This window comes from Peromyscus maniculatus, chromosome 9 (genome assembly GCF_049852395.1).
Source record: "Peromyscus maniculatus bairdii isolate BWxNUB_F1_BW_parent chromosome 9, HU_Pman_BW_mat_3.1, whole genome shotgun sequence".
In the NCBI taxonomy this organism is placed as follows: Eukaryota; Metazoa; Chordata; class Mammalia; order Rodentia; family Cricetidae; genus Peromyscus; species Peromyscus maniculatus.
In genome coordinates this window covers 121,439,997-121,454,551 of record NC_134860.1, presented here as the reverse complement: position 1 = coordinate 121,454,551, position 14,555 = coordinate 121,439,997, and the positions used below count along the sequence as shown (strand labels likewise).

The 14,555-nt window shown below is 37.5% G+C and overlaps 1 protein-coding gene across 1 annotated transcript in view; it reads right to left on the bottom strand.

Annotated features, from left to right (window-relative positions):
- Itgbl1 (integrin subunit beta like 1) overlaps positions 1-14,555 on the bottom strand; it is a 249,211-nt gene that overhangs the window by 88,073 nt on the left and 146,583 nt on the right. The window lies entirely within an intron of this gene.

The window sequence follows — 14,555 nt, the reverse complement described above, 5'->3', positions numbered from 1 at the left end:
GATACCACTGTGATCCCTAAGTAGGCTAACTGCTCCCATAAGCATGAGGATCACTTTGCAGTAGTGTCTCATGGTGTCTACACCCACACACACACACACACACACACACACACATCATAGTTAAAAAGCTGACATACCCTGAAGCAAGCAGCTAACTAAATACAAAGGGTGGGCAGGGAACATCCCCAGGTGGATTGTTATGGTCAGCTGGTCACATCTTTGATTAAATAATGGAGAATGTGCTCAAAGAAGGCTTTACTCAGAATTATTCACAAAATTTTATTTTTATTAACAAAGAGAAATCATGTCCCTATTCATAGCTTGAGAAAATAGATAGGGAAGAAAAACAATACAGAAACAGACATGAGCTTGTGAGTGTGTACAGAAGCAAACAAAATATTACTAGTAAATATTACCATGCCTATTCCACAGAAGGAACAGTTAAACACATTCCTCCACATACTTCTTCAGTTCTAAAATTACCACTGGAAAAAAATCCAAAGTGTCTTTCTGGAAAACAAAAGCAAAACCTATCAGCCCAATTATTTTCTCTATTGAGCAAAGTATCATCACTCTGTATGTTTGTTGTCAGATTTAGAACATGTCTGGCTGTTCATCATTCAAAGTTCTCTCTGTGTTGCTGTCTCTGTTCTCTCTCTCTCTCTCTCTCTCTCTCTCTCTCTCTCTCTCTCTCTCTCTCTCTCTCTCTCTCTCTCTCCCCATTCTCCTGACTCATTTTTCCTACATATTCAATGGAGCATGAGAAAAAGTCCCCACAACCCCCACAAGATATTAAATCCTATGCAACATTTACTCAACCCCTTAATCCCTACCGGCTTAATAGGAAGTAGGGCAAACAATTCAGCGCCATCCTGTGCAGCCAGCTTGTGCCCACTGCACAACTCTGCAGAACCATCAATCAATAGAGGGGCATAGTACCATCACCCAGGGAACTTTAAAAGTCCTCAGTGTCAAGGCAGCACAGCAGACCTAGCAAACCAGTTAAGACTTGGCCCTGATATCTTAAGAGTATTTCCTAAAGACTGAGTCCTCACATCCTTTATGAATTCTTTTCAAAGTCCACATCACTTAGAAATCTTCCAGCAAGTTTCTATTACTTGAGTCTGAAATTTTTGCAAAACATGTTTTGTTTTATCCTCTGGCCACCTTCCTTTGGTTCCCTCCAGATAGGATCTGCAGAGGGGTTCTCTGGTAATCCTTTCTAGAGCAATTTCCTAATTCTACTATGTCCACTCTATCATGTGATCTAGACTTGTTTTCTATTAGAATTTCTTTGCACAACGCACACTAAAAGGTCAATGACATCAGTTACCATATATATTTTTCTAAAACCTCATCACCTAGTAGGATACTAATAAACATATGATAGCAGGGAGATGAATGAGTGAATGAAAGAATATTTATCATCTTACACTGTTGAATTCTGTCCTTGAGATCACGGGTATTTCATGTACTTGTACCCTTGTAATTCCTTACAATTGCAGTACTGATTTGAATTTTGCAGAGAAATTCCATAGGCATTATTTAAATTGTAGTTGTAATAACATCTTAAAGGAAAGTAAACACCAGTTCATAGAATAATCTTTTGGAAGAGAGCAAGATTGAGGCCTCCCCCAAACATCAAAAATTGAAAAGAAAATGTCTATGGTCACACACGTAGTAGGTGGTGCTCTCAGAGGGCACCATAGTGCCCAGAATCCTTCTCCTTTGTTCCTGCATCCTCTGAAGTAAACACCATTAAAACTGCAAGCTGGTTTACCAGGTTATACAATACTCATGTAGCAAAGATGTAGTACTAGCAATATGATGCAGGTTCCTTTTTGTTTGTTTGTTTTGTCTTGTCTTGTTTTTTACCTAAACTGGTAATTGAGACCTACAGACAATGTTTTCAGGGATACCTAGTGAGAACCTGAAGTCACTACCACTAGTGAGCAGAATAGGGCACTGTAAGAATGCACTGCATCACACTCTATGCAGATCTATAATCCTTCCAAAATCTTATTTGCTAGTATGACCTTAAGACTGCAATCCCTCTGGACTTCTCTCTTTAGGTAATAAAATTATCTGGAAGAAAGTGTCTGGGCAGGAGCACAAATTAGGTCACTTGAGTCTGTGCCTGTCTCTTCTATAATTACAATAAACTACACTCAAGAGTATAAGTCCTTAAATTCTGTCTCCTCATCACAATGGGAATGCTCACTCACATTAACCACATACAGTCTTCCTGCCTCTGTATAGAGGCAGCAGCCTGAAAGGCTTTTCAAGGTACTAGTGCAGAATACATTTTTTTTTTTCATTTCATATCCCTATGTCTTTTGGATAATTATCATACAATGAGACTTTTAAGTAGAAAACTTGGCAAAGCTGTTAATGTGCTTGTCAAACTGCAAGAGACCTTGAGATATTTGCTGGAACTATCCAAGCTTTACAAGTCTGGCTGATGCATTATGCCAGGCCATTTACTATTATTTGCCAGAACCTAGATGGCGTGAATATTCTGAATGGTAAAGAGGCTAAAATTGCCGGACAGTGGTGGCACACGCCTTTAATCCCAGCGCTTGGGAGGCAGAAGCAGGCGGATCTCTGTGAGTTCCAGGCCAGCCTGGTCTACAGATCGAGTTCCAGGAAAGGCACAAAGCTACACAGAGAAACCCTGTCTCAAAAAACCAAAAAAAAAAAAAAGCTAAAATTATTTAAAATCTTAGATAGGAAGCCAAAGAATCCTGCCTTCCTCCAAATAATAGGTAACACATATGAAATAAATATTTATAGAAAAGCTAAGTCTCATCTGTCTTAATTGTTATATTTCAAATAAAAGGGTGTCACACAAAAGAATTCATTACTCTCAACCCCAAATACTTGGTAAGAAGCAGAGAGCAGACGCACATGTGGCTCAGACACATGATCCCAAGGCAGAGAGGTGGAGGATGGGAGGGCGGTTGTGAGCTCTCAGTCCCTCTGGCTAGCTATGCAAGTCTAGGCTTGCAGCTGACTCTGAAGATAAATAGGAAGTAACAAGCAGAGGTTCAAGGTGAGCAGGCACACAATCTAGGGGTCCAAAGGCCCAAACACAGAGCCAAGCTCACACACTGAGTAGAGAGGTGAAGGAGAAGGAAGGCCATCATGTGGGCCAACATAAGCTACTTTAGCTACTTTAGTTTAGGCCTGACAGGGTTTGCATTTCTCTCATGGAGGATCCAGATTGAATTAAAGTCATATCAATCTCATACTAGTGCCCTATTATTTTACACAAATACTATATTAATCTCCAATATGGAGATCAATACACAAAATACAAATCTGACTTCTAATAAAAAGAGTTCTTTCTCCCTTCCATCCTCTGTATGTGTGTGTGTGTGTATAATTATTGTTTGAATTTAAGGCCTTGTATGTATGTTCTAAGCAAGTATTCTCCACTGAACTACATTCCCAGTTTCTTTCTTAAAAATTATTTTTAATTTACTTATATTTTAAAATCAGGCTCTCACCAAGTTGCTCCAGAAGGCCTTCAAGTTATTCTACAGTTCAGATGAGTTTTGAACTTGGGATCCTGTGGTGATATTTTATTTGTGCACTCCAATAAAGCTTATCTAGGGATCAGAGGAAAAAGCCAGCCACTATATTAAGCATAGAGATCAGGTAGTGGCAGCACATGCTTTTAATCCTAGCTTTCGGGAGACAGAGATTCCGGATCTCTGTAAATTCAAGGCCACACTGGGAACAGAGCCAGGTGTGGTGGCACATGACTTTAATCCTAGTGCTATGTAACCATAGAGGTCTGGAGGTCTGGACAGACAGACAGGAAGTGATAGAGCTGGGTGGAAATAAGATGGCAGGGCACAGAAAAGTATATAGGTATGAGTATACAGGAAGTAGATCTCTGGAGGCTGAGAAGTTAAGGTGAGGTTGTGTGACATGAACAATTATGTCTATAATAGTGGACGGGAGATACGTGTCCCACGGGACTAAGCTCCCCTTACAGGTGTAAAAATATAAGAGCCTATATTCCAGCAGGTAAAAAGGTTTCATATTAAAAGAGATGTGATAAAAGAACTGAAGGAAGACTTAGGGAGGATCTGCAGCATCCAAATTGGCTAAGTGGGTCATGAGAACCAAAAAAGTAGAAGTACATAATAAACTAGAGAGCAGCTGAGATAAAGATGAAGGACACAGCTGCAACCGCAAAGAAGCCTACACAAGTCTAGGGACCGTACTAAGTTTAAATAACACAGACTGCTTTTTGGGTCATAAAGTTCTTGTGGGTGAAGGGTTATGTCTAGTGCCGATTAATAACTGTGTTCTTGCTTTTTTTAAAAGATGATGTGATTGAATTATTGCCTAGCTCTCGTTGTTCCTTGTATGACTTGATAGTTTTCTTTTCTGTATATAAACTACTGATTTGCAGAAGTAAAATTGCAGCAGATTCAAACCACTTCTGAGTGTGTTGTCTGTCTGTCATTCGCTGAATCCTTGCCTTCCTGACTACCCAAGCCCTGGTTCCCCTACGGTCGTGGTACCCTCGATGGGCTAGTCCATGGCAAGGTTGGCTGTGGCTTGTCCTGTTCTTCTGATCTTTCAGTTTTCACCCCAATATCTGGCTCCAGGTTGTTTTGTTTTTTTAATTAATAAGGCCATTTAACAATTCATCTTACAAGATCCTGCCTCAGTCTGTCAAGGAGCTGGGATTAACAGACCTGCACCACCAGACCCAGATAACAGTCATTGTATTAATAAACTTCTTAGGTGAATAATTTTCAAGAAAATAATTTTGTATTTTTTTCACACATTCTGTCAACAGGAAGGCAGATATGATTTGAGATGTAAGAAGAAGAAAGAGGAGCTAAGTACCTGCGGTTTTGTTTTGGTTTTTTTTTTTTGTGTGTGTGTGTGTGTGTGTGTAATGGTTGGGAATCTTGGTGTTTCCATGACAACATTAGGCCAAAATCACAATGGGCATTTTTCTTACTGGCAAGGCCCTAAGAGAATTACCAGACCCCTAGATTGTACATCTGTTCTAATAGATTCAATGTTTATTACTTCCAATTCTTCTTAAAAGTTAGCTTCAAGCCTGGATTTACACAGCTAACCAGAGGGAGTGAAAGCACTTAACACACTACACACACACACACACACACACACACACACACACACACACACACAGGAGAGAGAGGGGGAGGGAAGAGAGAGGGAGAGAGAGAGAGAGAGAGTGATCCCAATCATAACATTATTTCCTTAGCTACTTCATAACTATAATTTTGCTACAGTTATAAATTGTTAGGCAAATATTTGATATACAGGATAGTCTTAGGTGACCCCTGTGAAATGGTTGTTCCACCTACGGAAGGGTCACCACCCACAGGTTGAGAAACCCTACCTTATAGCAAAGAGGTAGCAGCTACATGTAAACAAGACAAGGATTCTTTTTAATAAAACTTACTTTACAAAACAGAATATGAACCTACTTGGCCTCAATGCCTCACTTCTGGTTTAGTACAGAAATAAAAGGTCAAATGATCAATAAATGCTAGTTTGATTTGACATGGCAAGCAACAAAACTGTGAACATATGATTCATCGTTGTCTGTACTACAGAATACATGGTCTATTGAATTTCTGAATTCATTTTGCAAACCCAACACAGTGACTGGGCTATTAATTTTTAATAACATTGTGGGTAGCCAAGGAAGGGAATCACAGGGTCCTGACCAGCAGGCTGACCTAAAACTTAGACAAAGAGATGGTACACACTGCCTCATTGATTTTCTATTAAAGATAACATCTACTGAGGCTGGGATGTTCTCAAGACCATGAATGATAATCAAATGAAATTTTTTACCTACTGAAAATAATTAGCTTGCCCATTTATACTAAATAAGATATCAAAAACAACTGTCAGAGTACTATAATGCAGCCCCCACTCTGATTTTAGTGTTTTCATACAAATAAATATGTAAATATAGTAAGAATGGTCGTGGTTGTCACACATTTCATTTTAAGCTTGCTTAAAGAAATTGGAATTAAATTACTGTCCAATTTTCTATTTTCATTTAAATAAAGTTTTGACATTATTTGCTACAATCTTTCCTAGAAATTTTATTAGCCAAAGAATTTTACAGGTTTTCAATTTACCATATAAAAATGATTTGAAATGTAATAAAAATCTAATTATTTGGATCAATTTCTGTCTTTGATACAAAATATTCTGTTGTCATAAATAAAACATTTAAGCAAAGATAGTGATTAGAACACTTACAAAAAATGTTCACACTGTTTTACTTGATAGTGGTATAATTTTAGGATCTATGGATTAAGAAAACCTCAGGTAATTAAAACTATTAGGTTTGATATTTAGCTACTAAAGTATTTGAGATGGTTAATCTTCATTATCCAGATGACTCCTAGAATTATCTGGGAGACTGCTGATCCACAATGACAGATATGTTTGTGAGGGTGTTTCCAGGGAAAACTAATAGGGAAGACATCCCAAATATCACCATTCTGTGGGCTGAGGTCCAAATAAAAGGGAGAAAGAAGAAAAGCTGTCTTGGCCACAGCATTCACTTCCCACTTCCTGGTCACCATGCAGTACTCTGCTTGGATCCACCATGGCATCTCTCTATGATGGATGGAGCTCTAAGAATAAACTCCTCCCTTAAATTCTTTCTGTCTAACATTCTTGTCATAGCAATGAAACCTAATACAGTGTTTTACATTATAGTTAAAACCATGAAAATGTGCTTCCTAATATCTTATTTTCCTCTCTGTTGTTTAGTATTAAAATAGTTAGAGAAAAAAGCAGGGCAAAAGAAAAGACAGAGAATAAAGAATAATAAATAATTATCACCTGAGAAAGGGAGTCACTAGATAAACACTGTCATATATTTTACATGGATCCTTTCTAATCTTTTTAGCACTCCATGTTCAGGTACATATATTATGCCTTCACTTTAGTAAATAATGCTTTATCAAATGACTGAGAGTTTCAATAGCGGATTTATCAGATCTTGCAAGTGGACTACCAGTTCTGAGTCCCTACTTTTGTCCATCTTTTTGAGATTATACAACATCTTAAAAGAGAAGTCCAAGTACTTTATAAAAACATAGGAAGGAGACTGAACACACCTTCTATAGTTCTTGTTAGGTCTTAATTTTTTTCCTTTTTGAATTATCTGATAATGTTACAATAAATAACAATTATATTCTCAGAGTTTCATAAAATATAGGACACATGCATAGCTTAAAGCTTGCTAATGAGTTCTTCTGGGGACAAACAAAGAAAGAATAAATAGGCTTCTCTCTGCCTGGATACCACCAAATAGATCACTGCATGGTAACAGAGCATATATAACACAAAATAATATTATGAGTTCACTGCACCCAGCATTGTGCAGAATCTTCCTAGGTGGTCCAAAACTGATTTATTATCATTATTGTGTTTGTTATGATACAACAGAATCCAGATTTTGTCTTCTAACCACTGTCAGCACTTCCTTTTCTTTTCTTACCTACTAATGAACACTGAAAGTGTTAACCATTTCTCCTGGTAAGAAACTAAGAAATTTGTTTAGCAGACTGTTTCTTCTTCATCTTTGACTACAGTTCATAGAGACTAGATTTGAAATGGCACAGTTTAATGTATGTTTGCCATTCCAGTGTCCTTCAGCACTTACTTGTATTGCACATCAATCCTCCAGGGAACTCAAATAGAGTAAACTGGATCCTATTTGCTCTCTCTAGGTGTTCTAGCAGGAACACACACAAGCCCTTGTCACTTGGCCACTCAGTAAACTTCCTACTGCTGTTAACTTACAGCATTACTGTTAATTAAGCCACAGAGTAAATATAATCAAAGTCACTACATGTGGTATGGTGCTTAATTGAAAACGTTTGGAGGACTTCTAATATTGTAACTTTCTGTTCCAAATAATTAACACATCTCTAAACATGAATTTCAAAAGGAATTATTCAATGCTCCCCAAACAACATAATATACAAATCACATAGGAAAACAAACACAAACAAACAAACAAACAAACAAACAAAAAAAAAGCCAGGTGGTGGTGGCACACACCTTTAATCCCAGCATTAGGGAGGCAGAGGCAGTTGGATCTCTGAGATCAAGGCCAGCCTGGTCTCCAGGACAGCCAGGGCTATAGAGAGACCCTGTCTCAAAAACAGTAACAGCAACAACAACAAAACAGTAATGTTGCATGGATGCAACTCTGATAAATGAAGTAAGAAAATTTGAAGCTGTGGTTTGCTGGTAAAAGAGATAAATTAGGACTTCAGTTGAAGAAAAATCTACAGATGGTGAGAATGTGGCATGTTATTATTCTTTGAAAGTGTGTTCCCAGGGTAGGGAAAACTTGATTAATTCATTAATTAAAGCATACTAATTGATAAAAATGAGGATACCATTTCCATTTTCTAGATGACAGAATATGAAATAAAATAACTACTTTTTAATGTACCATTTTTCTTATATTTTTCACCATTTCACATAGAGGTATGTGTTTATGAGTGTTTAAGTAGCCAAGGTAGGCAAAGTTTTAACAGTTCTAATGAAAGAGAATGAAGGGGCAAGGAAACCAGGCAGGAAGCAGAGGGGACTGAGACCCAAGGACGATGTGTTGTTGATGATCAAAGAGCAGATGCTGCATACACACTGCATAATAAGGCCTAGAGATAGATAATGTATTTTCACGGTTATAGAAGTCAATACAAGGAATTTGATAAATGACAGAAGTTTATAACACAAACAGCAAAACATATAAGAAAGAGCTATCTAAAGAACCACAATTGGTGGGGAAGAAGAGCCTTTCTTATGCTCCCCGTAGGAGGGCCTGGTAGTACAATTTTTTTAGAGAACAAAAATTATTTGGCCATTTTTTTACTCAAGGGATTTTACTCAAAGGATTTATTTTCAATCATTCATATTTCTTTATCCCACAGTTAAGAAGTAGAACTAAAGATTTATATGCACATTCTGCTCCAAGAGTGTAATTTATGGCACAAGATAGAATAAACAGCCACATGTATTTCTAAGAAAAGATTAATTTTGCTACAACTAAAAATCATAATTGGTATAGAACCAGAAGGATACTACTGTATAACCAGACATAATTTTCAAGGTTATCATTATAACAAACAAACAAACCACATTTAGAACATATTGTTTAACAAATTAACATGGTAAGGGATTAAGCTATTTTAAACAACAGCTCTGGAGTCCAGAGCACTGTATTAAGAAGTTACATGACTCTTCCCCACTCCTCACTTCCCATTTTCCCCAGGAGATCTTATATGGGGGTTTGTTAGAGGGGCAGGGATAGGGATGAGAACATGAGAGAACCAGGAAGGTCAAGTAGGGGGAGAGCAATGACAGCGATGTCTTGGTAGAAAAAACCATTATGGGATTAGGGAGAAACCTGGTGTCAGGGAAATTCAAAAAAATCCACAAGGATGACCCCAGCTAAGACTCCTATCAACAGTGGAGGGGGCTCCTGAACAGGTGCCTTCCCCTGTGATCAGATTGGTGACTACTCTAATTGTCATCATAGAACTTTCATCCAGTGACTGATGGAAGCAGATGCAGAGATCCACAGCTAGGCCTAGCACCTGGAGTCCAGTTGAAGAGAGGGAAGATGGATTGTATGAGCAGGGGAGTCAAGATCATGATGAGGAAACCCACAGAGACAGATGACCAGGGCTAGGGGGAGCACATGAACTCGGATGGATGGATGGATGGATGGATGGATGGATGGATGGATGGATGGATGGATGGATGGATGTGGAACCTGCAGGGAACTGAACCAGAGGATGTGGAACCTGCAGGGAACTGTGGGTAACATTTGACTGGCTTGGTCTGCTTGTGGGGTTTCTGGCAGTGGGACTTGGATTTATCCCTGGCGCATGAACTGGCCTTTTGGAGTCCACTCCCTATGGTCGGATACCATGCTCGGCCTTGATTCAGTGGGAAGGGGCTTGGGCCTGCCTCAACTTGATGTGCCGGACTGGCACAACCATAACTGAATGGAATAGCAGAAGTCATAAAGCCAGCACAACTGCTCGACAAAGATCCAGCAAAGCTGAGGCACATGATGGCTGCCATGCCACCTTTGATTTTCATCTCCATCTGTTACATACTTGGGGCACTTTTCATATTTGTACAATTTGAGGATATTGGGCTGATGGAAAATTCCTTATGAATCAGTTATGCCTTCTCCAAGGAATGCTGCTTCTAAGCTTACCCAGGAAAGTCCTGAACACACTATTCCCCCCACACACTTTGAGGGAGATATCCTTATCTACTTGAAGGTCTTCGTTACGCCTTGGACATAAAGAAGCCAGAGGTCTCTTTATGAGGCTATGAGACATTCTTGAAACATCTGTCCCTCTACTTACACAGGAACAAGATATTAAAAATAAAGCAAAATCAAAAAGGTCAACAAGATTTGGTGGGCTAGAGGAATTGTCCACAGTTCAGATTACAAGCCTTTTCCCACTGTACACTCAGACAATTATGTGGCATACAACTCTGCCCTACATAGAAACATATTGATAAGTAAAGTATGGAGTGAAAAGATGATGAAAGTATGAGGTGTCAGGACCTCCCTCTCTTAGAAGTTAGCTCATGTAGAGCCACTATAATATCATATGACCAAGGAACAACAGAATGCCAGGATTAGACATATAGACAAATTCTATAAGGATATAAATATGAATATTGATTGTATTATGTCAGAATTTGAATAACTGCAGCAGCTTTAGCCTGAGGATTTTTCCTGGGCACTCTGACCACTAAGAGTTAATAATAAATTGCTTGAGACATGGCAAAATGCCCAGAGTGGTTGAAGATTTTTGTTCTGGTCTAGAGTCCTTGAAGCAACCAAAGCAACCAGCCTGAGCACAGGCTGTCATATGCCTTTAGATTCTCAAAAATTGGGTTATGGGGTTTATGAGTAAAAATGATAACTGTTTATTAATGATGTCAAAACTTGAGGGAAATGATTGGAAATGATAACTCTGTTCTTTCATAGTTTATTAATGATGACTAAAAGATGAGCAAAGGGAAGTGAAACACATGTCCAAAAACAAAAATGATATGATCTTTGTTTTGGAACATCATGAATGTATCCCTGCTAACTAAATTCTGTATATATAAAGAAACACTCTGGCTACTAGTCAGTCAGGCTGCAAGATTCTCCCGACCACCATGGCCTGGCTCACTTCCTTCTCCTGCTGACTCCTTACACCCTCTACAGGACCCACCCACCACTGGGAATGGCTCCCTGCACCAGACCTTATTGACACCCCATGGGAGGCTTTAATTTCTCTGAGGAGTGGATGGGAGGGGTGGGAGGGAGGTGGGGAGAGTGGGAGGAGGAGAGGGAGGGAGAAGTGTGATTGGTATGTAAAATGAAAAAAATAAAATAATATAATATATGAAAAGAACATAGTTTCGTATGAAAAATATAAAATTGTCTTGCAAAAGAAATAAAGATACATCATGTTTTTTTAAAAAAAGAAGTTATATGACACCCGCAAGCTTGGAACTTACTATATAGTTTTACTCCACTCACTGTGAAATAGAATAGCTATATTTTTTTCCTATTTCTTTGTGTTTCAGGAAATTAAAATGAAAAATGTATTCAATAGTTTTTAGCACTTTCTTTGTTTAAGGAAGTTCACATAACTATTTATAGAATACCATAAATATTTCATTTCTAAGACACATACATGATAATTGTATTTATTTTATTTTAAAGTTGCTATTGATGATAACACATAGAGTTATAAACCTTAAGCATTTGAATATCTATGTATTTAAGTTTATGTGAAATTTTGTTCTGATTAATTATTTATTTTGGCCAGGTTGTACCTCCTAAAGTTTGATTGGGGAAAACTATGATGGATAGGAGTTTAGATACAATATTAAACATGCCCCAAATATCAGTTACTTAAACAACCCAAGTTTTCATCCATGTTACACACCATGGGAAGATTAGCAGAGCTGACTGATAACCACCCTCACTCTGAGACCCAAGCTGAGGGACCAGCACCTGTCTCCAGCACCTCTTAGGGGAGAGTGGAAATGGCAAATCCTTCCACATCTCTCAAAGCTTATGCTTGAAAGGAACAAGCATTAATTTTCCTCTTAGTTTTTGAATAAAGTCAGAATCACACACACAAGGATCTCAATAAAGATAAAAATGCATTTTCAACAAAAGAAAAATTTTAAACTAATGTGTACCGTATCTTAAACTGCTTTTAGTTTTTATAAAGAATATAGATAAAATAAATGAAAAGTGACTCCTCACTGCTCCCGAGATGCACAAACCAAGATGAATAAGCCTATGGATACATCAACTAAGGGAATACATCTACTTGAGTGAAATGGCATCTAGAGGCAATGGAGAATAGAAATCAAGAAATTGCAAACTGCATAAAAATTTGAAGATCCTGTGAGACATTCAATCCTTAGACAGAACGACTCAGCTTACTAATCACCATCAAAAGCAAGAAATATCTGTCCCTTTGCGATGTTCTACTGGGAGCAGTTTCTCCCAGGTGGTGGGCCAAAGAGGCTCTCAAGCTTGATAACTGGTGGTGCTTGTAATTGTTTTCTTCACTCTTGTAACCACAGCTGTGGTGGGTATTCATTCAAAACTGCAAAGCCAACCCTGTAAAAGCTTTCATATTAGATGTTTGCTCCAGAGATCCCAGTAGCAGTGACATGGCTCACAGACGTAGCCCGACAGGAAAGTACAGTGACCACCGATTCAAGTACTGCACAGGCTGCTGCTTCTTAGTTTTTGTTCTCAAACTCCCATGGGGAAGAGTTCATTCACCAATACTTCCATCATTGGTAAGGAAACTAGTGATGTGTATTATTTACTAATATGGTACTTCTAGAAGCTTAGGTGAATTTATGGTTTAGTCAGATTATACTTACATATTCAACATCCTTTTGATACAAAATATTTTAAATATATTCTGTTCCTCTAAAACTGTAGCTAAGCAGTGATCCTCAAGAAAGACGGAAAGTCAGTACGTATTTGAAACCAAACCTACTCAAGTTTATTAAAGATTAACATATAATTCCAGAATAACTTTCTTGTACTTGTGCTATGTATTAGAGTCTAGACAAATAAAAAACACATGCATAAATATAAATATAAAGTAAATTTTAGGGAGTGAAAAATAATTTAGGAGGTTTTCTTATTTTCCTATTATATAATTGGTCATTTTAATATCAAAAATGGATATATTAATAATTATCCAGGTATTTGTTTGTTCATGTTCTATTTTCTTCTACTAGTAAACAATTATTTGATATTTTGATGACCTTACATGATGTACACTCTTGACTTAAAACAATTCTTTAAGTTCTCAATACACATACATACCCCTGTCCTTTGTTTGGGACCTTAGGGCAATAGTAAAACTTACCTTAATTTTCTAGAGTGAAAACACCTGGAAAATGGTTCTCAGAAATAAAATCTATTTTGATATAAAGTTATTTTTTATTTCTTTCAAGATTTACCTTTGGAATCATCTCCATTATTATAATAAAGTGATAAAAATATAAACATTTAAAAATAAATAACAGGAACATTACATGGGTTAGCCTCCCACATTCAATCCTGTTACAGATTTCAATGATGAAACTTTCACAAAAGAAGATGGTGAGGTCATGTAAGTACCTGGCTGCAGACTGAACGTGTGGGTGACAGTTGTCTAAGGGATAGTACAGTTTCAACCCTTGGGACTCCACAAGCCTGACAGAGTACTCATCTGCACCTGACAACATTTTAAATTGGATGGAGCAGATTCTCCTATCTGGGTTATTGCTAGAAAATGTGGATATTTGGAAGTATCTCTGAGATAATATACTCCTACCCATACCTCAATAGCCTCTGCATAAAATGTGTAGAATTAGTATTCATAATTGCATCATTCCATGATTATATAAAATGCCAGGGCTTTAAATACTAAAAAGTTAAACTTCATGTTAAATGAATTATATATTAATAAAAAATAACATTAAAAAAGAACAATATAACAGAAAATCACATTTTTTTCTTCTAAAATTAAAATCCCTTTCCATGTTCTATACTGAACCAAATTTCTGGTCGCCTCTACAACCAGTTCCTCTAAAAGCATGTGTCAGATTGACTTTGTTACTCTCAAGTGAGGAATGAATTCATAGCTCTTATTTTGACGGATTAAAAAGAATGCTCTTCCAGATGAGTTTTTCCTTATCCTGGATTTTTTTTCCTCATCTGAGAGCAAAAGCACACCTGAGGCTAAAGATCTTCTAAAAGAGCAACTTATTCATGCATGTTTATACAATGCTTTTCCAAGTGAACAATACCCAACAAATAATCGTATTGAATTTCATAAATGTCACTGGGCAATTAGATGCTCAAGTTCAGAAAGCTTTAAGCAAACATCTCAACTGTGTTTTTGTTGTTTTTAATGTATTGAACTGAATAAAGCTAAATTGGAATTGAACAACCTGAAATACAGAAA